The 17,328-nt window shown below is 41.5% G+C and overlaps 51 non-coding genes across 51 annotated transcripts; all 51 read left to right on the top strand.

The window, feature by feature from the left end:
- The first annotated feature begins 51 nt into the window (after positions 1 to 51).
- On the top strand, positions 52 to 124 carry TRNAV-UAC (transfer RNA valine (anticodon UAC)). Its single transcript has one exon. It is a non-coding gene; the product is annotated as a tRNA-Val (tRNA).
- A 415-nt stretch (positions 125 to 539) lies between these two features.
- TRNAV-AAC (transfer RNA valine (anticodon AAC)) lies at positions 540 to 612 on the top strand. The gene has a single exon. It is a non-coding gene; the product is annotated as a tRNA-Val (tRNA).
- An 86-nt stretch (positions 613 to 698) lies between these two features.
- TRNAV-CAC (transfer RNA valine (anticodon CAC)) lies at positions 699 to 771 on the top strand. Its single transcript has one exon. It is a non-coding gene; the product is annotated as a tRNA-Val (tRNA).
- Positions 772 to 837: 66 nt separating this feature from the next.
- On the top strand, positions 838 to 910 carry TRNAV-UAC (transfer RNA valine (anticodon UAC)). The gene has a single exon. It is a non-coding gene; the product is annotated as a tRNA-Val (tRNA).
- A 415-nt stretch (positions 911 to 1,325) lies between these two features.
- TRNAV-AAC (transfer RNA valine (anticodon AAC)) lies at positions 1,326 to 1,398 on the top strand. Its single transcript has one exon. It is a non-coding gene; the product is annotated as a tRNA-Val (tRNA).
- Positions 1,399 to 1,484: 86 nt separating this feature from the next.
- On the top strand, positions 1,485 to 1,557 carry TRNAV-CAC (transfer RNA valine (anticodon CAC)). Its single transcript has one exon. It is a non-coding gene; the product is annotated as a tRNA-Val (tRNA).
- A 66-nt stretch (positions 1,558 to 1,623) lies between these two features.
- On the top strand, positions 1,624 to 1,696 carry TRNAV-UAC (transfer RNA valine (anticodon UAC)). The gene has a single exon. It is a non-coding gene; the product is annotated as a tRNA-Val (tRNA).
- Positions 1,697 to 2,111: 415 nt separating this feature from the next.
- TRNAV-AAC (transfer RNA valine (anticodon AAC)) lies at positions 2,112 to 2,184 on the top strand. Its single transcript has one exon. It is a non-coding gene; the product is annotated as a tRNA-Val (tRNA).
- An 86-nt stretch (positions 2,185 to 2,270) lies between these two features.
- Positions 2,271 to 2,343, top strand: TRNAV-CAC (transfer RNA valine (anticodon CAC)). Its single transcript has one exon. It is a non-coding gene; the product is annotated as a tRNA-Val (tRNA).
- Positions 2,344 to 2,409: 66 nt separating this feature from the next.
- Positions 2,410 to 2,482, top strand: TRNAV-UAC (transfer RNA valine (anticodon UAC)). Its single transcript has one exon. It is a non-coding gene; the product is annotated as a tRNA-Val (tRNA).
- A 415-nt stretch (positions 2,483 to 2,897) lies between these two features.
- TRNAV-AAC (transfer RNA valine (anticodon AAC)) lies at positions 2,898 to 2,970 on the top strand. Its single transcript has one exon. It is a non-coding gene; the product is annotated as a tRNA-Val (tRNA).
- Positions 2,971 to 3,056: 86 nt separating this feature from the next.
- TRNAV-CAC (transfer RNA valine (anticodon CAC)) lies at positions 3,057 to 3,129 on the top strand. Its single transcript has one exon. It is a non-coding gene; the product is annotated as a tRNA-Val (tRNA).
- Positions 3,130 to 3,683: 554 nt separating this feature from the next.
- On the top strand, positions 3,684 to 3,756 carry TRNAV-AAC (transfer RNA valine (anticodon AAC)). The gene has a single exon. It is a non-coding gene; the product is annotated as a tRNA-Val (tRNA).
- Positions 3,757 to 3,842: 86 nt separating this feature from the next.
- On the top strand, positions 3,843 to 3,915 carry TRNAV-CAC (transfer RNA valine (anticodon CAC)). The gene has a single exon. It is a non-coding gene; the product is annotated as a tRNA-Val (tRNA).
- A 554-nt stretch (positions 3,916 to 4,469) lies between these two features.
- TRNAV-AAC (transfer RNA valine (anticodon AAC)) lies at positions 4,470 to 4,542 on the top strand. Its single transcript has one exon. It is a non-coding gene; the product is annotated as a tRNA-Val (tRNA).
- A 225-nt stretch (positions 4,543 to 4,767) lies between these two features.
- Positions 4,768 to 4,840, top strand: TRNAV-UAC (transfer RNA valine (anticodon UAC)). Its single transcript has one exon. It is a non-coding gene; the product is annotated as a tRNA-Val (tRNA).
- A 574-nt stretch (positions 4,841 to 5,414) lies between these two features.
- Positions 5,415 to 5,487, top strand: TRNAV-CAC (transfer RNA valine (anticodon CAC)). Its single transcript has one exon. It is a non-coding gene; the product is annotated as a tRNA-Val (tRNA).
- A 66-nt stretch (positions 5,488 to 5,553) lies between these two features.
- TRNAV-UAC (transfer RNA valine (anticodon UAC)) lies at positions 5,554 to 5,626 on the top strand. The gene has a single exon. It is a non-coding gene; the product is annotated as a tRNA-Val (tRNA).
- A 415-nt stretch (positions 5,627 to 6,041) lies between these two features.
- TRNAV-AAC (transfer RNA valine (anticodon AAC)) lies at positions 6,042 to 6,114 on the top strand. The gene has a single exon. It is a non-coding gene; the product is annotated as a tRNA-Val (tRNA).
- A 225-nt stretch (positions 6,115 to 6,339) lies between these two features.
- Positions 6,340 to 6,412, top strand: TRNAV-UAC (transfer RNA valine (anticodon UAC)). Its single transcript has one exon. It is a non-coding gene; the product is annotated as a tRNA-Val (tRNA).
- Positions 6,413 to 6,986: 574 nt separating this feature from the next.
- TRNAV-CAC (transfer RNA valine (anticodon CAC)) lies at positions 6,987 to 7,059 on the top strand. Its single transcript has one exon. It is a non-coding gene; the product is annotated as a tRNA-Val (tRNA).
- Positions 7,060 to 7,125: 66 nt separating this feature from the next.
- On the top strand, positions 7,126 to 7,198 carry TRNAV-UAC (transfer RNA valine (anticodon UAC)). The gene has a single exon. It is a non-coding gene; the product is annotated as a tRNA-Val (tRNA).
- A 415-nt stretch (positions 7,199 to 7,613) lies between these two features.
- Positions 7,614 to 7,686, top strand: TRNAV-AAC (transfer RNA valine (anticodon AAC)). Its single transcript has one exon. It is a non-coding gene; the product is annotated as a tRNA-Val (tRNA).
- An 86-nt stretch (positions 7,687 to 7,772) lies between these two features.
- TRNAV-CAC (transfer RNA valine (anticodon CAC)) lies at positions 7,773 to 7,845 on the top strand. Its single transcript has one exon. It is a non-coding gene; the product is annotated as a tRNA-Val (tRNA).
- A 66-nt stretch (positions 7,846 to 7,911) lies between these two features.
- On the top strand, positions 7,912 to 7,984 carry TRNAV-UAC (transfer RNA valine (anticodon UAC)). The gene has a single exon. It is a non-coding gene; the product is annotated as a tRNA-Val (tRNA).
- A 415-nt stretch (positions 7,985 to 8,399) lies between these two features.
- Positions 8,400 to 8,472, top strand: TRNAV-AAC (transfer RNA valine (anticodon AAC)). Its single transcript has one exon. It is a non-coding gene; the product is annotated as a tRNA-Val (tRNA).
- Positions 8,473 to 8,558: 86 nt separating this feature from the next.
- TRNAV-CAC (transfer RNA valine (anticodon CAC)) lies at positions 8,559 to 8,631 on the top strand. The gene has a single exon. It is a non-coding gene; the product is annotated as a tRNA-Val (tRNA).
- Positions 8,632 to 9,185: 554 nt separating this feature from the next.
- TRNAV-AAC (transfer RNA valine (anticodon AAC)) lies at positions 9,186 to 9,258 on the top strand. Its single transcript has one exon. It is a non-coding gene; the product is annotated as a tRNA-Val (tRNA).
- A 225-nt stretch (positions 9,259 to 9,483) lies between these two features.
- On the top strand, positions 9,484 to 9,556 carry TRNAV-UAC (transfer RNA valine (anticodon UAC)). The gene has a single exon. It is a non-coding gene; the product is annotated as a tRNA-Val (tRNA).
- Positions 9,557 to 10,130: 574 nt separating this feature from the next.
- TRNAV-CAC (transfer RNA valine (anticodon CAC)) lies at positions 10,131 to 10,203 on the top strand. Its single transcript has one exon. It is a non-coding gene; the product is annotated as a tRNA-Val (tRNA).
- A 66-nt stretch (positions 10,204 to 10,269) lies between these two features.
- TRNAV-UAC (transfer RNA valine (anticodon UAC)) lies at positions 10,270 to 10,342 on the top strand. Its single transcript has one exon. It is a non-coding gene; the product is annotated as a tRNA-Val (tRNA).
- A 415-nt stretch (positions 10,343 to 10,757) lies between these two features.
- Positions 10,758 to 10,830, top strand: TRNAV-AAC (transfer RNA valine (anticodon AAC)). The gene has a single exon. It is a non-coding gene; the product is annotated as a tRNA-Val (tRNA).
- A 225-nt stretch (positions 10,831 to 11,055) lies between these two features.
- Positions 11,056 to 11,128, top strand: TRNAV-UAC (transfer RNA valine (anticodon UAC)). Its single transcript has one exon. It is a non-coding gene; the product is annotated as a tRNA-Val (tRNA).
- Positions 11,129 to 11,841: 713 nt separating this feature from the next.
- TRNAV-UAC (transfer RNA valine (anticodon UAC)) lies at positions 11,842 to 11,914 on the top strand. The gene has a single exon. It is a non-coding gene; the product is annotated as a tRNA-Val (tRNA).
- A 415-nt stretch (positions 11,915 to 12,329) lies between these two features.
- TRNAV-AAC (transfer RNA valine (anticodon AAC)) lies at positions 12,330 to 12,402 on the top strand. The gene has a single exon. It is a non-coding gene; the product is annotated as a tRNA-Val (tRNA).
- Positions 12,403 to 12,627: 225 nt separating this feature from the next.
- Positions 12,628 to 12,700, top strand: TRNAV-UAC (transfer RNA valine (anticodon UAC)). The gene has a single exon. It is a non-coding gene; the product is annotated as a tRNA-Val (tRNA).
- A 415-nt stretch (positions 12,701 to 13,115) lies between these two features.
- TRNAV-AAC (transfer RNA valine (anticodon AAC)) lies at positions 13,116 to 13,188 on the top strand. Its single transcript has one exon. It is a non-coding gene; the product is annotated as a tRNA-Val (tRNA).
- An 86-nt stretch (positions 13,189 to 13,274) lies between these two features.
- TRNAV-CAC (transfer RNA valine (anticodon CAC)) lies at positions 13,275 to 13,347 on the top strand. The gene has a single exon. It is a non-coding gene; the product is annotated as a tRNA-Val (tRNA).
- A 66-nt stretch (positions 13,348 to 13,413) lies between these two features.
- Positions 13,414 to 13,486, top strand: TRNAV-UAC (transfer RNA valine (anticodon UAC)). Its single transcript has one exon. It is a non-coding gene; the product is annotated as a tRNA-Val (tRNA).
- Positions 13,487 to 13,901: 415 nt separating this feature from the next.
- Positions 13,902 to 13,974, top strand: TRNAV-AAC (transfer RNA valine (anticodon AAC)). Its single transcript has one exon. It is a non-coding gene; the product is annotated as a tRNA-Val (tRNA).
- Positions 13,975 to 14,199: 225 nt separating this feature from the next.
- On the top strand, positions 14,200 to 14,272 carry TRNAV-UAC (transfer RNA valine (anticodon UAC)). Its single transcript has one exon. It is a non-coding gene; the product is annotated as a tRNA-Val (tRNA).
- Positions 14,273 to 14,687: 415 nt separating this feature from the next.
- TRNAV-AAC (transfer RNA valine (anticodon AAC)) lies at positions 14,688 to 14,760 on the top strand. The gene has a single exon. It is a non-coding gene; the product is annotated as a tRNA-Val (tRNA).
- Positions 14,761 to 14,846: 86 nt separating this feature from the next.
- TRNAV-CAC (transfer RNA valine (anticodon CAC)) lies at positions 14,847 to 14,919 on the top strand. Its single transcript has one exon. It is a non-coding gene; the product is annotated as a tRNA-Val (tRNA).
- Positions 14,920 to 14,985: 66 nt separating this feature from the next.
- Positions 14,986 to 15,058, top strand: TRNAV-UAC (transfer RNA valine (anticodon UAC)). Its single transcript has one exon. It is a non-coding gene; the product is annotated as a tRNA-Val (tRNA).
- Positions 15,059 to 15,473: 415 nt separating this feature from the next.
- TRNAV-AAC (transfer RNA valine (anticodon AAC)) lies at positions 15,474 to 15,546 on the top strand. Its single transcript has one exon. It is a non-coding gene; the product is annotated as a tRNA-Val (tRNA).
- Positions 15,547 to 15,632: 86 nt separating this feature from the next.
- On the top strand, positions 15,633 to 15,705 carry TRNAV-CAC (transfer RNA valine (anticodon CAC)). Its single transcript has one exon. It is a non-coding gene; the product is annotated as a tRNA-Val (tRNA).
- Positions 15,706 to 15,771: 66 nt separating this feature from the next.
- TRNAV-UAC (transfer RNA valine (anticodon UAC)) lies at positions 15,772 to 15,844 on the top strand. Its single transcript has one exon. It is a non-coding gene; the product is annotated as a tRNA-Val (tRNA).
- Positions 15,845 to 16,259: 415 nt separating this feature from the next.
- On the top strand, positions 16,260 to 16,332 carry TRNAV-AAC (transfer RNA valine (anticodon AAC)). Its single transcript has one exon. It is a non-coding gene; the product is annotated as a tRNA-Val (tRNA).
- A 225-nt stretch (positions 16,333 to 16,557) lies between these two features.
- Positions 16,558 to 16,630, top strand: TRNAV-UAC (transfer RNA valine (anticodon UAC)). The gene has a single exon. It is a non-coding gene; the product is annotated as a tRNA-Val (tRNA).
- A 415-nt stretch (positions 16,631 to 17,045) lies between these two features.
- TRNAV-AAC (transfer RNA valine (anticodon AAC)) lies at positions 17,046 to 17,118 on the top strand. Its single transcript has one exon. It is a non-coding gene; the product is annotated as a tRNA-Val (tRNA).
- An 86-nt stretch (positions 17,119 to 17,204) lies between these two features.
- TRNAV-CAC (transfer RNA valine (anticodon CAC)) lies at positions 17,205 to 17,277 on the top strand. The gene has a single exon. It is a non-coding gene; the product is annotated as a tRNA-Val (tRNA).
- Positions 17,278 to 17,328: the final 51 nt, after the last annotated feature.

Raw genomic sequence — 17,328 nt, 5'->3', positions numbered from 1 at the left:
CAATCCTTGATCTTTATTCCTTGCCTTGACCACAGCAACTTTTTTCGCTCCGTTTCTGTAGTGTAGTGGTTATCACGTTCGCTTTACACGCGAAAGGTCTCCGGTTCGATCCCGGGCAGAAGCATGCGGTTTCTCTTTATTTTGATCACAAGTGTCTATTGTTGGTGTAATCAGCATCATTTTGACCCCTTTGCTTGTTTCTACATGCGTTTGCTTTTGTCTAGAGTGTGTGTTTTTGACAGTGTATAAGTTTTTCTAGTTCAAGTAACACCTGATAGGATCAAGGTGCGAAACCAGGCATCTACTTGCTTTTTCTCTTTCTTTTTGGCTTTTGGACAAAGGCATGCGATTGCTTTTTGCAAAATGGTTTTGTTTGCATGTTTTTTCTCTTTTTCACTAGCCTGACAAAAGAAAGGTTCCTTGGTTGGAAAGTGCACTTTGTCCTGTGTTCAGACATAGAGGAAGACCTGTTGAGTTTGGCTGGATCATTTTTTTCAATTTCATTTCGGTATGTTTGAACAGTTTGAGCTGTGCATGGAGTTTCTGTAGTGTAGTGGTTATCACGTTCGCCTAACACGCGAAAGGTCCCCAGTTCGAAACTGGGCAGAAACATGCCATTATTCTTTGTTAACAAAGCTATTGACTTTCAGTTCTTGATCTCGATTGCTTGTCATGAGCCCAGTAAGGTCTTTTATCTAGTTTCTGTAGTGTAGTGGTTATCACGTTCGCCTCACACGCGAAAGGTCCCCAGTTCGAAACTGGGCAGAAACAATGCGTTTTGACTTTCAATCCTTGATCTTTATTCCTTGCCTTGACCACAGCAACCTTTTTCGCTCCGTTTCTGTAGTGTAGTGGTTATCACGTTCGCTTTACACGCGAAAGGTCTCCGGTTCGATCCCGGGCAGAAGCATGCGGTTTCTCTTTATTTTGATCACAAGTGTCTATTGTTGGTGTAATCAGCATCATTTTGACCCCTTTGCTTGTTTCTACATGCGTTTGCTTTTGTCAAGAGTGCGTGTTTTTGACAGTGTATAAGTTTTTCTAGTTCAAGTAACACCTGATAGGATCAAGGTGCGAAACCAGGCATCTACTTGCTTTTTCTCTTTCTTTTTGGCTTTTGGACAAAGGCATGCGATTGCTTTTTGCAAAATGGTTTTGTTTGCATGTTTTTTCTCTTTTTCACTAGCCTGACAAAAGAAAGGTTCCTTGGTTGGAAAGTGCACTTTGTCCTGTGTTCAGACATAGAGGAAGACCTGTTGAGTTTGGCTGGATCATTTTTTTCAATTTCATTTCGGTATGTTTGAACAGTTTGAGCTGTGCATGGAGTTTCTGTAGTGTAGTGGTTATCACGTTCGCCTAACACGCGAAAGGTCCCCAGTTCGAAACTGGGCAGAAACATGCCATTATTCTTTGTTAACAAAGCTATTGACTTTCAGTTCTTGATCTCGATTGCTTGTCATGAGCCCAGTAATGTCTTTTATCTAGTTTCTGTAGTGTAGTGGTTATCACGTTCGCCTCACACGCGAAAGGTCCCCAGTTCGAAACTGGGCAGAAACAATGCGTTTTGACTTTCAATCCTTGATCTTTATTCCTTGCCTTGACCACAGCAACTTTTTTCGCTCAGTTTCTGTAGTGTAGTGGTTATCACGTTCGCTTTACATGCGAAAGGTCTCCGGTTCGATCCCGGGCAGAAGCATGCGGTTTCTCTTTATTTTGATCACAAGTGTCTATTGTTGGTGTAATCAGCATCATTTTGACCCCTTTGCTTGTTTCTACATGCGTTTGCTTTTGTCTAGAGTGTGTGTTTTTGACAGTGTATAAGTTTTTCTAGTTCAAGTAACACCTGATAGGATCAAGGTGCGAAACCAGGCATCTACTTGCTTTTTCTCTTTCTTTTTGGCTTTTGGACAAAGGCATGCGATTGCTTTTTGCAAAATGGTTTTGTTTGCATGTTTTTTCTCTTTTTCACTAGCCTGACAAAAGAAAGGTTCCTTGGTTGGAAAGTGCACTTTGTCCTGTGTTCAGACATAGAGGAAGACCTGTTGAGTTTGGCTGGATCATTTTTTTCAATTTCATTTCGGTATGTTTGAACAGTTTGAGCTGTGCATGGAGTTTCTGTAGTGTAGTGGTTATCACGTTCGCCTAACACGCGAAAGGTCCCCAGTTCGAAACTGGGCAGAAACATGCCATTATTCTTTGTTAACAAAGCTATTGACTTTCAGTTCTTGATCTCGATTGCTTGTCATGAGCCCAGTAATGTCTTTTATCTAGTTTCTGTAGTGTAGTGGTTATCACGTTCGCCTCACACGCGAAAGGTCCCCAGTTCGAAACTGGGCAGAAACAATGCGTTTTGACTTTCAATCCTTGATCTTTATTCCTTGCCTTGACCACAGCAACTTTTTTCGCTCCGTTTCTGTAGTGTAGTGGTTATCACGTTCGCTTTACACGCGAAAGGTCTCCGGTTCGATCCCGGGCAGAAGCATGCGGTTTCTCTTTATTTTGATCACAAGTGTCTATTGTTGGTGTAATCAGCATCATTTTGACCCCTTTGCTTGTTTCTACATGCGTTTGCTTTTGTCTAGAGTGTGTGTTTTTGACAGTGTATAAGTTTTTCTAGTTCAAGTAACACCTGATAGGATCAAGGTGCGAAACCAGGCATCTACTTGCTTTTTCTCTTTCTTTTTGGCTTTTGGACAAAGGCATGCGATTGCTTTTTGCAAAATGGTTTTGTTTGCATGTTTTTTCTCTTTTTCACTAGCCTGACAAAAGAAAGGTTCCTTGGTTGGAAAGTGCACTTTGTCCTGTGTTCAGACATAGAGGAAGACCTGTTGAGTTTGGCTGGATCATTTTTTTCAATTTCATTTCGGTATGTTTGAACAGTTTGAGCTGTGCATGGAGTTTCTGTAGTGTAGTGGTTATCACGTTCGCCTAACACGCGAAAGGTCCCCAGTTCGAAACTGGGCAGAAACATGCCATTATTCTTTGTTAACAAAGCTATTGACTTTCAGTTCTTGATCTCGATTGCTTGTCATGAGCCCAGTAATGTCTTTTATCTAGTTTCTGTAGTGTAGTGGTTATCACGTTCGCCTCACACGCGAAAGGTCCCCAGTTCGAAACTGGGCAGAAACAATGCGTTTTGACTTTCAATCCTTGATCTTTATTCCTTGCCTTGACCACAGCAACTTTTTTCGCTCCGTTTCTGTAGTGTAGTGGTTATCACGTTCGCTTTACACGCGAAAGGTCTCGGGTTCGATCCCGGGCAGAAGCATGCGGTTTCTCTTTATATTGATCACAAGTGTCTATTGTTGGTGTAATCAGCATCATTTTGACCCCTTTGCTTGTTTCTACATGCGTTTGCTTTTGTCTAGAGTGTGTGTTTTTGACAGTGTATAAGTTTTTCTAGTTCAAGTAACACCTGATAGGATCAAGGTGCGAAACCAGGCATCTACTTGCTTTTTCTCTTTCTTTTTGGCTTTTGGACAAAGGCATGCGATTGCTTTTTGCAAAATGGTTTTGTTTGCATGTTTTTTCTCTTTTTCACTAGCCTGACAAAAGAAAGGTTCCTTGGTTGGAAAGTGCACTTTGTCCTGTGTTCAGACATAGAGGAAGACCTGTTGAGTTTGGCTGTATCATTTTTTTCAATTTCATTTCGGTATGTTTGAACAGTTTGAGCTGTGCATGGAGTTTCTGTAGTGTAGTGGTTATCACGTTCGCCTAACACGCGAAAGGTCCCCAGTTCGAAACTGGGCAGAAACATGCCATTATTCTTTGTTAACAAAGCTATTGACTTTCAGTTCTTGATCTCGATTGCTTGTCATGAGCCCAGTAATGTCTTTTATCTAGTTTCTGTAGTGTAGTGGTTATCACGTTCGCCTCACACGCGAAAGGTCCCCAGTTCGAAACTGGGCAGAAACAATGCGTTTTGACTTTCAATCCTTGATCTTTATTCCTTGCCTTGACCACAGCAACTTTTTTCGCTCTGTTTCTGTAGTGTAGTGATTATCACGTTCGCTTTACATGCGAAAGGTCTCCGGTTCGATCCCGGGCAGAAGCATGCGGTTTCTCTTTATTTTGATCACAAGTGTCTATTGTTGGTGTAATCAGCATCATTTTGACCCCTTTGCTTGTTTCTACATGCGTTTGCTTTTGTCTAGAGTGTGTGTTTTTGACAGTGTATAAGTTTTTCTAGTTCAAGTAACACCTGATAGGATCAAGGTGCGAAACCAGGCATCTACTTGCTTTTTCTCTTTCTTTTTGGCTTTTGGACAAAGGCATGCGATTGCTTTTTGCAAAATGGTTTTGTTTGCATGTTTTTTCTCTTTTTCACTAGCCTGACAAAAGAAAGGTTCCTTGGTTGGAAAGTGCACTTTGTCCTGTGTTCAGACATAGAGGAAGACCTGTTGAGTTTGGCTGGATCATTTTTTTCAATTTCATTTCGGTATGTTTGAACAGTTTGAGCTGTGCATGGAGTTTCTGTAGTGTAGTGGTTATCACGTTCGCCTAACACGCGAAAGGTCCCCAGTTCGAAACTGGGCAGAAACATGCCATTATTCTTTGTTAACAAAGCTATTGACTTTCAGTTCTTGATCTCGATTGCTTGTCATGAGCCCAGTAATGTCTTTTATCTAGTTTCTGTAGTGTAGTGGTTATCATGTTCGCCTCACACGCGAAAGGTCCCCAGTTCGAAACTGGGCAGAAACAATGCGTTTTGACTTTCAATCCTTGATCTTTATTCCTTGCCTTGACCACAGCAACTTTTTTCGCTCCGTTTCTGTAGTGTAGTGGTTATCACGTTCGCTTTACACGCGAAATGTCTCCGGTTCGATCCCGGGCAGAAGCATGCGGTTTCTCTTTATTTTGATCACAAGTGTCTATTGTTGGTGTAATCAGCATCATTTTGACCCCTTTGCTTGTTTCTACATGCGTTTGCTTTTGTCTAGAGTGTGTGTTTTTGACAGTGTATAAGTTTTTCTAGTTCAAGTAACACCTGATAGGATCAAGGTGCGAAACCAGGCATCTACTTGCTTTTTCTCTTTCTTTTTGGCTTTTGGACAAAGGCATGCGATTGCTTTTTGCAAAATGGTTTTGTTTGCATGTTTTTTCTCTTTTTCACTAGCCTGACAAAAGAAAGGTTCCTTGGTTGGAAAGTGCACTTTGTCCTGTGTTCAGACATAGAGGAAGACCTGTTGAGTTTGGCTGGATCATTTTTTTCAATTTCATTTCGGTATGTTTGAACAGTTTGAGCTGTGCATGGAGTTTCTGTAGTGTAGTGGTTATCACGTTCGCCTAACACGCGAAGGGTCCCCAGTTCGAAACTGGGCAGAAACATGCCATTATTCTTTGTTAACAAAGCTATTGACTTTCAGTTCTTGATCTCGATTGCTTGTCATGAGCCCAGTAATGTCTTTTATCTAGTTTCTGTAGTGTAGTGGTTATCACGTTCGCCTCACACGCGAAAGGTCCCCAGTTCGAAACTGGGCAGAAACAATGCGTTTTGACTTTCAATCCTTGATCTTTATTCCTTGCCTTGACCACAGCAACTTTTTTCACTCCGTTTCTGTAGTGTAGTGGTTATCACGTTCGCTTTACACGCGAAAGGTCTCCGGTTCGATCCCGGGCAGAAGCATGCGGTTTCTCTTTATTTTGATCACAAGTGTCTATTGTTGGTGTAATCAGCATCATTTTGACCCCTTTGCTTGTTTCTACATGCGTTTGCTTTTGTCTAGAGTGTGTGTTTTTGACAGTGTATAAGTTTTTCTAGTTCAAGTAACACCTGATAGGATCAAGGTGCGAAACCAGGCATCTACTTGCTTTTTCTCTTTCTTTTTGGCTTTTGGACAAAGGCATGCGATTGCTTTTTGCAAAATGGTTTTGTTTGCATGTTTTTTCTCTTTTTCACTAGCCTGACAAAAGAAAGGTTCCTTGGTTGGAAAGTGCACTTTGTCCTGTGTTCAGACATAGAGGAAGACCTGTTGAGTTTGGCTGGATCATTTTTTTCAATTTCATTTCGGTATGTTTGAACAGTTTGAGCTGTGCATGGAGTTTCTGTAGTGTAGTGGTTATCACGTTCGCCTAACACGCGAAAGGTCCCCAGTTCGAAACTGGGCAGAAACATGCCATTATTCTTTGTTAACAAAGCTATTGACTTTCAGTTCTTGATCTCGATTGCTTGTCATGAGCCCAGTAATGTCTTTTATCTAGTTTCTGTAGTGTAGTGGTTATCACGTTTGCCTCACACGCGAAAGGTCCCCAGTTCGAAACTGGGCAGAAACAATGCGTTTTGACTTTCAATCCTTGATCTTTATTCCTTGCCTTGACCATAGCAACTTTTTTCGCTCCGATTCTGTAGTGTAGTGGTTATCACGTTCGCTTTACACGCGAAAGGTCTCCGGTTCGATCCCGGGCAGAAGCATGCGGTTTCTCTTTATTTTGATCACAAGTGTCTATTGTTGGTGTAATCAGCATCATTTTGACCCCTTTGCTTGTTTCTACATGCGTTTGCTTTTGTCTAGAGTGTGTGTTTTTGACAGTGTATAAGTTTTTCTAGTTCAAGTAACACCTGATAGGATCAAGGTGCGAAACCAGGCATCTACTTGCTTTTTCTCTTTCTTTTTGGCTTTTGGACAAAGGCATGCGATTGCTTTTTGCAAAATGGTTTTGTTTGCATGTTTTTTCTCTTTTTCACTAGCCTGACAAAAGAAAGGTTCCTTGGTTGGAAAGTGCACTTTGTCCTGTGTTCAGACATAGAGGAAGACCTGTTGAGTTTGGCTGGATCATTTTTTTCAATTTCATTTCGGTATGTTTGAACAGTTTGAGCTGTGCATGGAGTTTCTGTAGTGTAGTGGTTATCACGTTTGCCTAACACGCGAAAGGTCCCCAGTTCGAAACTGGGCAGAAACATGCCATTATTCTTTGTTAACAAAGCTATTGACTTTCAGTTCTTGATCTCAATTGCTTGTCATGAGCCCAGTAATGTCTTTTATCTAGTTTCTGTAGTGTAGTGGTTATCACGTTCGCCTCACACGCGAAAGGTCCCCAGTTCGAAACTGGGCAGAAACAATGCGTTTTGACTTTCAATCCTTGATCTTTATTCCTTGCCTTGACCACAGCAACTTTTTTCGCTCTGTTTCTGTAGTGTAGTGGTTATCACGTTCGCTTTACATGCGAAAGGTCTCCGGTTCGATCCCGGGCAGAAGCATGCGGTTTCTCTTTATTTTGATCACAAGTGTCTATTGTTGGTGTAATCAGCATCATTTTGACCCCTTTGCTTGTTTCTACATGCGTTTGCTTTTGTCTAGAGTGTGTGTTTTTGACAGTGTATAAGTTTTTCTAGTTCAAGTAACACCTGATAGGATCAAGGTGCGAAACCAGGCATCTACTTGCTTTTTCTCTTTCTTTTTGGCTTTTGGACAAAGGCATGCGATTGCTTTTTGCAAAATGGTTTTGTTTGCATGTTTTTTCTCTTTTTCACTAGCCTGACAAAAGAAAGGTTCCTTGGTTGGAAAGTGCACTTTGTCCTGTGTTCAGACATAGAGGAAGACCTGTTGAGTTTGGCTGGATCATTTTTTACAATTTCATTTCGGTATGTTTGAACAGTTTGAGCTGCGCATGGAGTTTCTGTAGTGTAGTGGTTATCACGTTCGCCTAACACGCGAAAGGTCCCCAGTTCGAAACTGGGCAGAAACATGCCATTATTCTTTGTTAACAAAGCTATTGACTTTCAGTTCTTGATCTCGATTGCTTGTCATGAGCCCAGTAATGTCTTTTATCTAGTTTCTGTAGTGTAGTGGTTATCACGTTCGCCTCACACGCGAAAGGTCCCCAGTTCGAAACTGGGCAGAAACAATGCGTTTTGACTTTCAATCCTTGATCTTTATTCCTTGCCTTGACCACAGCAACTATTTTCGCTCCGTTTCTGTAGTGTAGTGGTTATCACGTTCGCTTTACACGCGAAATGTCTCCGGTTCGATCCCGGGCAGAAGCATGCGGTTTCTCTTTATTTTGATCACAAGTGTCTATTGTTGGTGTAATCAGCATCATTTTGACCCCTTTGCTTGTTTCTACATGCGTTTGCTTTTGTCTAGAGTGTGTGTTTTTGACAGTGTATAAGTTTTTCTAGTTCAAGTAACACCTGATAGGATCAAGGTGCGAAACCAGGCATCTACTTGCTTTTTCTCTTTCTTTTTGGCTTTTGGACAAAGGCATGCGATTGCTTTTTGCAAAATGGTTTTGTTTGCATGTTTTTTCTCTTTTTCACTAGCCTGACAAAAGAAAGGTTCCTTGGTTGGAAAGTGCACTTTGTCCTGTGTTCAGACATAGAGGAAGACCTGTTGAGTTTGGCTGTATCATTTTTTTCAATTTCATTTCGGTATGTTTGAACAGTTTGAGCTGTGCATGGAGTTTCTGTAGTGTAGTGGTTATCACGTTCGCCTAACACGCGAAAGGTCCCCAGTTCGAAACTGGGCAGAAACATGCCATTATTCTTTGTTAACAAAGCTATTGACTTTCAGTTCTTGATCTCGATTGCTTGTCATGAGCCCAGTAATGTCTTTTATCTAGTTTCTGTAGTGTAGTGGTTATCACGTTCGCCTCACACGCGAAAGGTCCCCAGTTCGAAACTGGGCAGAAACAATGCGTTTTGACTTTCAATCCTTGATCTTTATTCCTTGCCTTGACCACAGCAACTTTTTTCGCTCTGTTTCTGTAGTGTAGTGATTATCACGTTCGCTTTACATGCGAAAGGTCTCCGGTTCGATCCCGGGCAGAAGCATGCGGTTTCTCTTTATTTTGATCACAAGTGTCTATTGTTGGTGTAATCAGCATCATTTTGACCCCTTTGCTTGTTTCTACATGCGTTTGCTTTTGTCTAGAGTGTGTGTTTTTGACAGTGTATAAGTTTTTCTAGTTCAAGTAACACCTGATAGGATCAAGGTGCGAAACCAGGCATCTACTTGCTTTTTCTCTTTCTTTTTGGCTTTTGGACAAAGGCATGCGATTGCTTTTTGCAAAATGGTTTTGTTTGCATGTTTTTTCTCTTTTTCACTAGCCTGACAAAAGAAAGGTTCCTTGGTTGGAAAGTGCACTTTGTCCTGTGTTCAGACATAGAGGAAGACCTGTTGAGTTTGGCTGGATCATTTTTTTCAATTTCATTTCGGTATGTTTGAACAGTTTGAGCTGTGCATGGAGTTTCTGTAGTGTAGTGGTTATCACGTTCGCCTAACACGCGAAAGGTCCCCAGTTCGAAACTGGGCAGAAACATGCCATTATTCTTTGTTAACAAAGCTATTGACTGTCAGTTCTTGATCTCGATTGCTTGTCATGAGCCCAGTAATGTCTTTTATCTAGTTTCTGTAGTGTAGTGGTTATCATGTTCGCCTCACACGCGAAAGGTCCCCAGTTCGAAACTGGGCAGAAACAATGCGTTTTGACTTTCAATCCTTGATCTTTATTCCTTGCCTTGACCACAGCAACTTTTTTCGCTCCGTTTCTGTAGTGTAGTGGTTATCACGTTCGCTTTACACGCGAAATGTCTCCGGTTCGATCCCGGGCAGAAGCATGCGGTTTCTCTTTATTTTGATCACAAGTGTCTATTGTTGGTGTAATCAGCATCATTTTGACCCCTTTGCTTGTTTCTACATGCGTTTGCTTTTGTCTAGAGTGTGTGTTTTTGACAGTGTATAAGTTTTTCTAGTTCAAGTAACACCTGATAGGATCAAGGTGCGAAACCAGGCATCTACTTGCTTTTTCTCTTTCTTTTTGGCTTTTGGACAAAGGCATGCGATTGCTTTTTGCAAAATGGTTTTGTTTGCATGTTTTTTCTCTTTTTCACTAGCCTGACAAAAGAAAGGTTCCTTGGTTGGAAAGTGCACTTTGTCCTGTGTTCAGACATAGAGGAAGACCTGTTGAGTTTGGCTGGATCATTTTTTTCAATTTCATTTCGGTATGTTTGAACAGTTTGAGCTGTGCATGGAGTTTCTGTAGTGTAGTGGTTATCACGCTCGCCTAACACGCGAAAGGTCCCCAGTTCGAAACTGGGCAGAAACATGCCATTATTCTTTGTTAACAAAGCTATTGACTTTCAGTTCTTGATCTCGATTGCTTGTCATGAGCCCAGTAATGTCTTTTATCTAGTTTCTGTAGTGTAGTGGTTATCACGTTCGCCTCACACGCGAAAGGTCCCCAGTTCGAAACTGGGCAGAAACAATGCGTTTTGACTTTCAATCCTTGATCTTTATTCCTTGCCTTGACCACAGCAACTTTTTTCACTCCGTTTCTGTAGTGTAGTGGTTATCACGTTCGCTTTACACGCGAAAGGTCTCCGGTTCGATCCCGGGCAGAAGCATGCGGTTTCTCTTTATTTTGATCACAAGTGTCTATTGTTGGTGTAATCAGCATCATTTTGACCCCTTTGCTTGTTTCTACATGCGTTTGCTTTTGTCTAGAGTGTGTGTTTTTGACAGTGTATAAGTTTTTCTAGTTCAAGTAACACCTGATAGGATCAAGGTGCGAAACCAGGCATCTACTTGCTTTTTCTCTTTCTTTTTGGCTTTTGGACAAAGGCATGCGATTGCTTTTTGCAAAATGGTTTTGTTTGCATGTTTTTTCTCTTTTTCACTAGCCTGACAAAAGAAAGGTTCCTTGGTTGGAAAGTGCACTTTGTCCTGTGTTCAGACATAGAGGAAGACCTGTTGAGTTTGGCTGGATCATTTTTTTCAATTTCATTTCGGTATGTTTGAACAGTTTGAGCTGTGCATGGAGTTTCTGTAGTGTAGTGGTTATCACGTTCGCCTAACACGCGAAAGGTCCCCAGTTCGAAACTGGGCAGAAACATGCCATTATTCTTTGTTAACAAAGCTATTGACTTTCAGTTCTTGATCTCGATTGCTTGTCATGAGCCCAGTAATGTCTTTTATCTAGTTTCTGTAGTGTAGTGGTTATCACGTTTGCCTCACACGCGAAAGGTCCCCAGTTCGAAACTGGGCAGAAACAATGCGTTTTGACTTTCAATCCTTGATCTTTATTCCTTGCCTTGACCACAGCAACTTTTTTCGCTCCGATTCTGTAGTGTAGTGGTTATCACGTTCGCTTTACACGCGAAAGGTCTCCGGTTCGATCCCGGGCAGAAGCATGCGGTTTCTCTTTATTTTGATCACAAGTGTCTATTGTTGGTATAATCAGCATCATTTTGACCCCTTTGCTTGTTTCTACATGCGTTTGCTTTTGTCTAGAGTGTGTGTTTTTGACAGTGTATAAGTTTTTCTAGTTCAAGTAACACCTGATAGGATCAAGGTGCGAAACCAGGCATCTACTTGCTTTTTCTCTTTCTTTTTGGCTTTTGGACAAAGGCATGCGATTGCTTTTTGCAAAATGGTTTTGTTTGCATGTTTTTTCTCTTTTTCACTAGCCTGACAAAAGAAAGGTTCCTTGGTTGGAAAGTGCACTTTGTCCTGTGTTCAGACATAGAGGAAGACCTGTTGAGTTTGGCTGGATCATTTTTTTCAATTTCATTTCGGTATGTTTGAACAGTTTGAGCTGTGCATGGTGTTTCTGTAGTGTAGTGGTTATCACGTTTGCCTAACACGCGAAAGGTCCCCAGTTCGAAACTGGGCAGAAACATGCCATTATTCTTTGTTAACAAAGCTATTGACTTTCAGTTCTTGATCTCAATTGCTTGTCATGAGCCCAGTAATGTCTTTTATCTAGTTTCTGTAGTGTAGTGGTTATCACGTTCGCCTCACACGCGAAAGGTCCCCAGTTCGAAACTGGGCAGAAACGATGCGTTTTGACTTTCAATCCTTGATCTTTATTCCTTGCCTTGACCACAGCAACTTTTTTCGCTCCGTTTCTGTAGTGTAGTGGTTATCACGTTCGCTTTACACGCGAAAGGTCTCCGGTTCGATCCCGGGCAGAAGCATGCGGTTTCTCTTTATTTTGATCACAAGTGTCTATTGTTGGTGTAATCAGCATCATTTTGACCCCTTTGCTTGTTTCTACATGCGTTTGCTTTTGTCTAGAGTGTGTGTTTTTGACAGTGTATAAGTTTTTCTAGTTCAAGTAACACCTGATAGGATCAAGGTGCGAAACCAGGCATCTACTTGCTTTTTCTCTTTCTTTTTGGCTTTTGGACAAAGGCATGCGATTGCTTTTTGCAAAATGGTTTTGTTTGCATGTTTTTTCTCTTTTTCACTAGCCTGACAAAAGAAAGGTTCCTTGGTTGGAAAGTGCACTTTGTCCTGTGTTCAGACATAGAGGAAGACCTGTTGAGTTTGGCTGGATCATTTTTTTCAATTTCATTTCGGTATGTTTGAACAGTTTGAGCTGTGCATGGAGTTTCTGTAGTGTAGTGGTTATCACGTTCGCCTAACACGCGAAAGGTCCCCAGTTCGAAACTGGGCAGAAACATGCCATTATTCTTTGTTAACAAAGCTATTGACTTTCAGTTCTTGATCTCGATTGCTTGTCATGAGCCCAGTAATGTCTTTTATCTAGCTTCTGTAGTGTAGTGGTTATCACGTTCGCCTCACACGCGAAAGGTCCCCAGTTCGAAACTGGGCAGAAACAATGCGTTTTGACTTTCAATCCTTGATCTTTATTCCTTGCCTTGACCACAGCAACTTTTTTCGCTCCGTTTCTGTAGTGTAGTGGTTATCACGTTCGCTTTACACGCGAAAGGTCTCCGGTTCGATCCCGGGCAGAAGCATGCGGTTTCTCTTTATTTTGATCACAAGTGTCTATTGTTGGTGTAATCAGCATCATTTTGACCCCTTTGCTTGTTTCTACATGCGTTTGCTTTTGTCTAGAGTGTGTGTTTTTGACAGTGTATAAGTTTTTCTAGTTCAAGTAACACCTGATAGGATCAAGGTGCGAAACCAGGCATCTACTTGCTTTTTCTCTTTCTTTTTGGCTTTTGGACAAAGGCATGCGATTGCTTTTTGCAAAATGGTTTTGTTTGCATGTTTTTTCTCTTTTTCACTAGCCTGACAAAAGAAAGGTTCCTTGGTTGGAAAGTGCACTTTGTCCTGTGTTCAGACATAGAGGAAGACCTGTTGAGTTTGGCTGGATCATTTTTTACAATTTCATTTCGGTATGTTTGAACAGTTTGAGCTGTGCATGGAGTTTCTGTAGTGTAGTGGTTATCACGTTCGCCTAACACGCGAAAGGTCCCCAGTTCGAAACTGGGCAGAAACATGCCATTATTCTTTGTTAACAAAGCTATTGACTTTCAGTTCTTGATCTCGATTGCTTGTCATGAGCCCAGTAATGTCTTTTATCTAGTTTCTGTAGTGTAGTGGTTATCACGTTCGCCTCACACGCGAAAGGTCCCCAGTTCGAAACTGGGCAGAAACAATGCGTTTTGACTTTCAATCCTTGATCTTTATTCCTTGCCTTGACCACAGCAACTATTTTCGCTCCGTTTCTGTAGTGTAGTGGTTATCACGTTCGCTTTACACGCGAAATGTCTCCGGTTCGATCCCGGGCAGAAGCATGCGGTTTCTCTTTATTTTGATCACAAGTGTCTATTGTTGGTGTAATCAGCATCATTTTGACCCCTTTGCTTGTTTCTACATGCGTTTGCTTTTGTCTAGAGTGTGTGTTTTTGACAGTGTATAAGTTTTTCTAGTTCAAGTAACACCTGATAGGATCAAGGTGCGAAACCAGGCATCTACTTGCTTTTTCTCTTTCTTTTTGGCTTTTGGACAAAGGCATGCGATTGCTTTTTGCAAAATGGTTTTGTTTGCATGTTTTTTCTCTTTTTCACTAGCCTGACAAAAGAAAGGTTCCTTGGTTGGAAAGTGCACTTTGTCCTGTGTTCAGACATAGAGGAAGACCTGTTGAGTTTGGCTGGATCATTTTTTTCAATTTCATTTCGGTATGTTTGAACAGTTTGAGCTGTGCATGGAGTTTCTGTAGTGTAGTGGTTATCACGTTCGCCTAACACGCGAAAGGTCCCCAGTTCGAAACTGGGCAGAAACATGCCATTATTCTTTGTTAACAAAGCTATTGACTTTCAGTTCTTGATCTCGATTGCTTGTCATGAGCCCAGTAATGTCTTTTATCTAGTTTCTGTAGTGTAGTGGTTATCACGTTCGCCTCACACGCAAAAGGTCCCCAGTTCGAAACTGGGCAGAAACAATGCGTTTTGACTTTCAATCCTTGATCTTTATTCCTTGCCTTGACCACAGCAACTTTTTTCGCTCCGTTTCTGTAGTGTAGTGGTTATCACGTTCGCTTTACACGCGAAAGGTCTCCGGTTCGATCCCGGGCAGAAGCATGCGGTTTCTCTTTATTTTGATCACAAGTGTCTATTGTTGGTGTAATCAGCATCATTTTGACCCCTTTGCTTGTTTCTACATGCGTTTGCTTTTGTCTAGAGTGTGTGTTTTTGACAGTGTATAAGTTTTTCTAGTTCAAGTAACACCTGATAGGATCAAGGTGCGAAACCAGGCATCTACTTGCTTTTTCTCTTTCTTTTTGGCTTTTGGACAAAGGCATGCGATTGCTTTTTGCAAAATGGTTTTGTTTGCATGTTTTTTCTCTTTTTCACTAGCCTGACAAAAGAAAGGTTCCTTGGTTGGAAAGTGCACTTTGTCCTGTGTTCAGACATAGAGGAAGACCTGTTGAGTTTGGCTGGATCATTTTTTTCAATTTCATTTCGGTATGTTTGAACAGTTTGAGCTGTGCATGGAGTTTCTGTAGTGTAGTGGTTATCACGTTCGCCTAACACGCGAAAGGTCCCCAGTTCGAAACTGGGCAGAAACATGCCATTATTCTTTGTTAACAAAGCTATTGACTTTCAGTTCTTGATCTCGATTGCTTGTCATGAGCCCAGTAATGTCTTTTATCTAGTTTCTGTAGTGTAGTGGTTATCACGTTCGCCTCACACGCGAAAGGTCCCCAGTTCGAAACTGGGCAGAAACAATGCGTTTTGACTTTCAATCCTTGATCTTTATTCCTTGCCTTGACCACAGCAACTTTTTTCGCTCCGTTTCTGTAGTGTAGTGGTTATCACGTTCGCTTTACACGCGAAAGGTCTCCGGTTCGATCCCGGGCAGAAGCATGCGGTTTCTCTTTATTTTGATCACAAGTGTCTATTGTTGGTGTAATCAGCATCATTTTGACCCCTTTGCTTGTTTCTACATGCGTTTGCTTTTGTCTAGAGTGTGTGTTTTTGACAGTGTATAAGTTTTTCTAGTTCAAGTAACACCTGATAGGATCAAGGTGCGAAACCAGGCATCTACTTGCTTTTTCTCTTTCTTTTTGGCTTTTGGACAAAGGCATGCGATTGCTTTTTGCAAAATGGTTTTGTTTGCATGTTTTTTCTCTTTTTCACTAGCCTGACAAAAGAAAGGTTCCTTGGTTGGAAAGTGCACTTTGTCCTGTGTTCAGACATAGAGGAAGACCTGTTGAGTTTGGCTGGATCATTTTTTACAATTTCATTTCGGTATGTTTGAACAGTTTGAGCTGTGCATGGAGTTTCTGTAGTGTAGTGGTTATCACGTTCGCCTAACACGCGAAAGGTCCCCAGTTCGAAACTGGGCAGAAACATGCCATTATTCTTTGTTAACAAAGCTATTGACTTTCAGTTCTTGATCTCGATTGCTTGTCATGAGCCCAGTAATGTCTTTTATCTAGTTTCTGTAGTGTAGTGGTTATCACGTTCGCCTCACACGCGAAAGGTCCCCAGTTCGAAACTGGGCAGAAACAATGCGTTTTGACTTTCAATCCTTGATCTTTATTCCTTGCCTTGACCACAGCAACTATTTTCGCTCCGTTTCTGTAGTGTAGTGGTTATCACGTTCGCTTTACACGCGAAATGTCTCCGGTTCGATCCCGGGCAGAAGCATGCGGTTTCTCTTTATTTTGATCACAAGTGTCTATTGTTGGTGTAATCAGCATCATTTTGACCCCTTTGCTTGTTTCTACATGCGTTTGCTTTTGTCTAGAGTGTGTGTTTTTGACAGTGTATAAGTTTTTCTAGTTCAAGTAACACCTGATAGGATCAAGGTGCGAAACCAGGCATCTACTTGCTTTTTCTCTTTCTTTTTGGCTTTTGGACAAAGGCATGCGATTGCTTTTTGCAAAATGGTTTTGTTTGCATGTTTTTTCTCTTTTTCACTAGCCTGACAAAAGAAAGGTTCCTTGGTTGGAAAGTGCACTTTGTCCTGTGTTCAGACATAGAGGAAGACCTGTTGAGTTTGGCTGGATCATTTTTTTCAATTTCATTTCGGTATGTTTGAACAGTTTGAGCTGTGCATGGAGTTTCTGTAGTGTAGTGGTTATCACGTTCGCCTAACACGCGAAAGGTCCCCAGTTCGAAACTGGGCAGAAACATGCCATTATTCTTTGTTAACAAAGCTATTGACTTTCAGTTCTTGATCTCGATTGCTTGTCATGAGCCCAGTAATGTCTTTTATCTAGTTTCTGTAGTGTAGTGGTTATCACGTTCGCCTCACACGCAAAAGGTCCCCAGTTCGAAACTGGGCAGAAACAATGCGTTTTGACTTTCAATCCTTGATCTTTATTCCTTGCCTTGACCACAGCAACTTTTTTCGCTCCGTTTCTGTAGTGTAGTGGTTATCACGTTCGCTTTACACGCGAAAGGTCTCCGGTTCGATCCCGGGCAGAAGCATGCGGTTTCTCTTTATTTTGATCACAAGTGTCTATTGTTGGTGTAATCAGCATCATTTTGACCCCTTTGCTTGTTTCTACATGCGTTTGCTTTTGTCTAGAGTGTGTGTTTTTGACAGTGTATAAGTTTTTCTAGTTCAAGTAACACCTGATAGGATCAAGGTGCGAAACCAGGCATCTACTTGCTTTTTCTCTTTCTTTTTGGCTTTTGGACAAAGGCATGCGATTGCTTTTTGCAAAATGGTTTTGTTTGCATGTTTTTTCTCTTTTTCACTAGCCTGACAAAAGAAAGGTTCCTTGGTTGGAAAGTGCACTTTGTCCTGTGTTCAGACATAGAGGAAGACCTGTTGAGTTTGGCTGGATCATTTTTTTCAATTTCATTTCGGTATGTTTGAACAGTTTGAGCTGTGCATGGAGTTTCTGTAGTGTAGTGGTTATCACGTTCGCCTAACACGCGAAAGGTCCCCAGTTCGAAACTGGGCAGAAACATGCCATTATTCTTTGTTAACAAAGCTATTGACTTTCAGTTCTTGATCTCGATTGCTTGTCATGAGCCCAGTAATGTCTTTTATCTAGTTTCTGTAGTGTAGTGGTTATCACGTTCGCCTCACACGCGAAAGGTCCCCAGTTCGAAACTGGGCAGAAACAATGCGTTTTGACTTTCAATCCTTGATCTTTATTCCTTGCCTTGACCACAGC

This window comes from Ranitomeya variabilis, chromosome 2, assembly GCF_051348905.1.
Source record: "Ranitomeya variabilis isolate aRanVar5 chromosome 2, aRanVar5.hap1, whole genome shotgun sequence".
NCBI lineage: Eukaryota > Metazoa > Chordata > Amphibia > Anura > Dendrobatidae > Ranitomeya > Ranitomeya variabilis.
The sequence above is the reverse complement of the archived record's forward strand: the minus strand, read 5'-3'. Positions and strand labels throughout refer to the sequence as shown.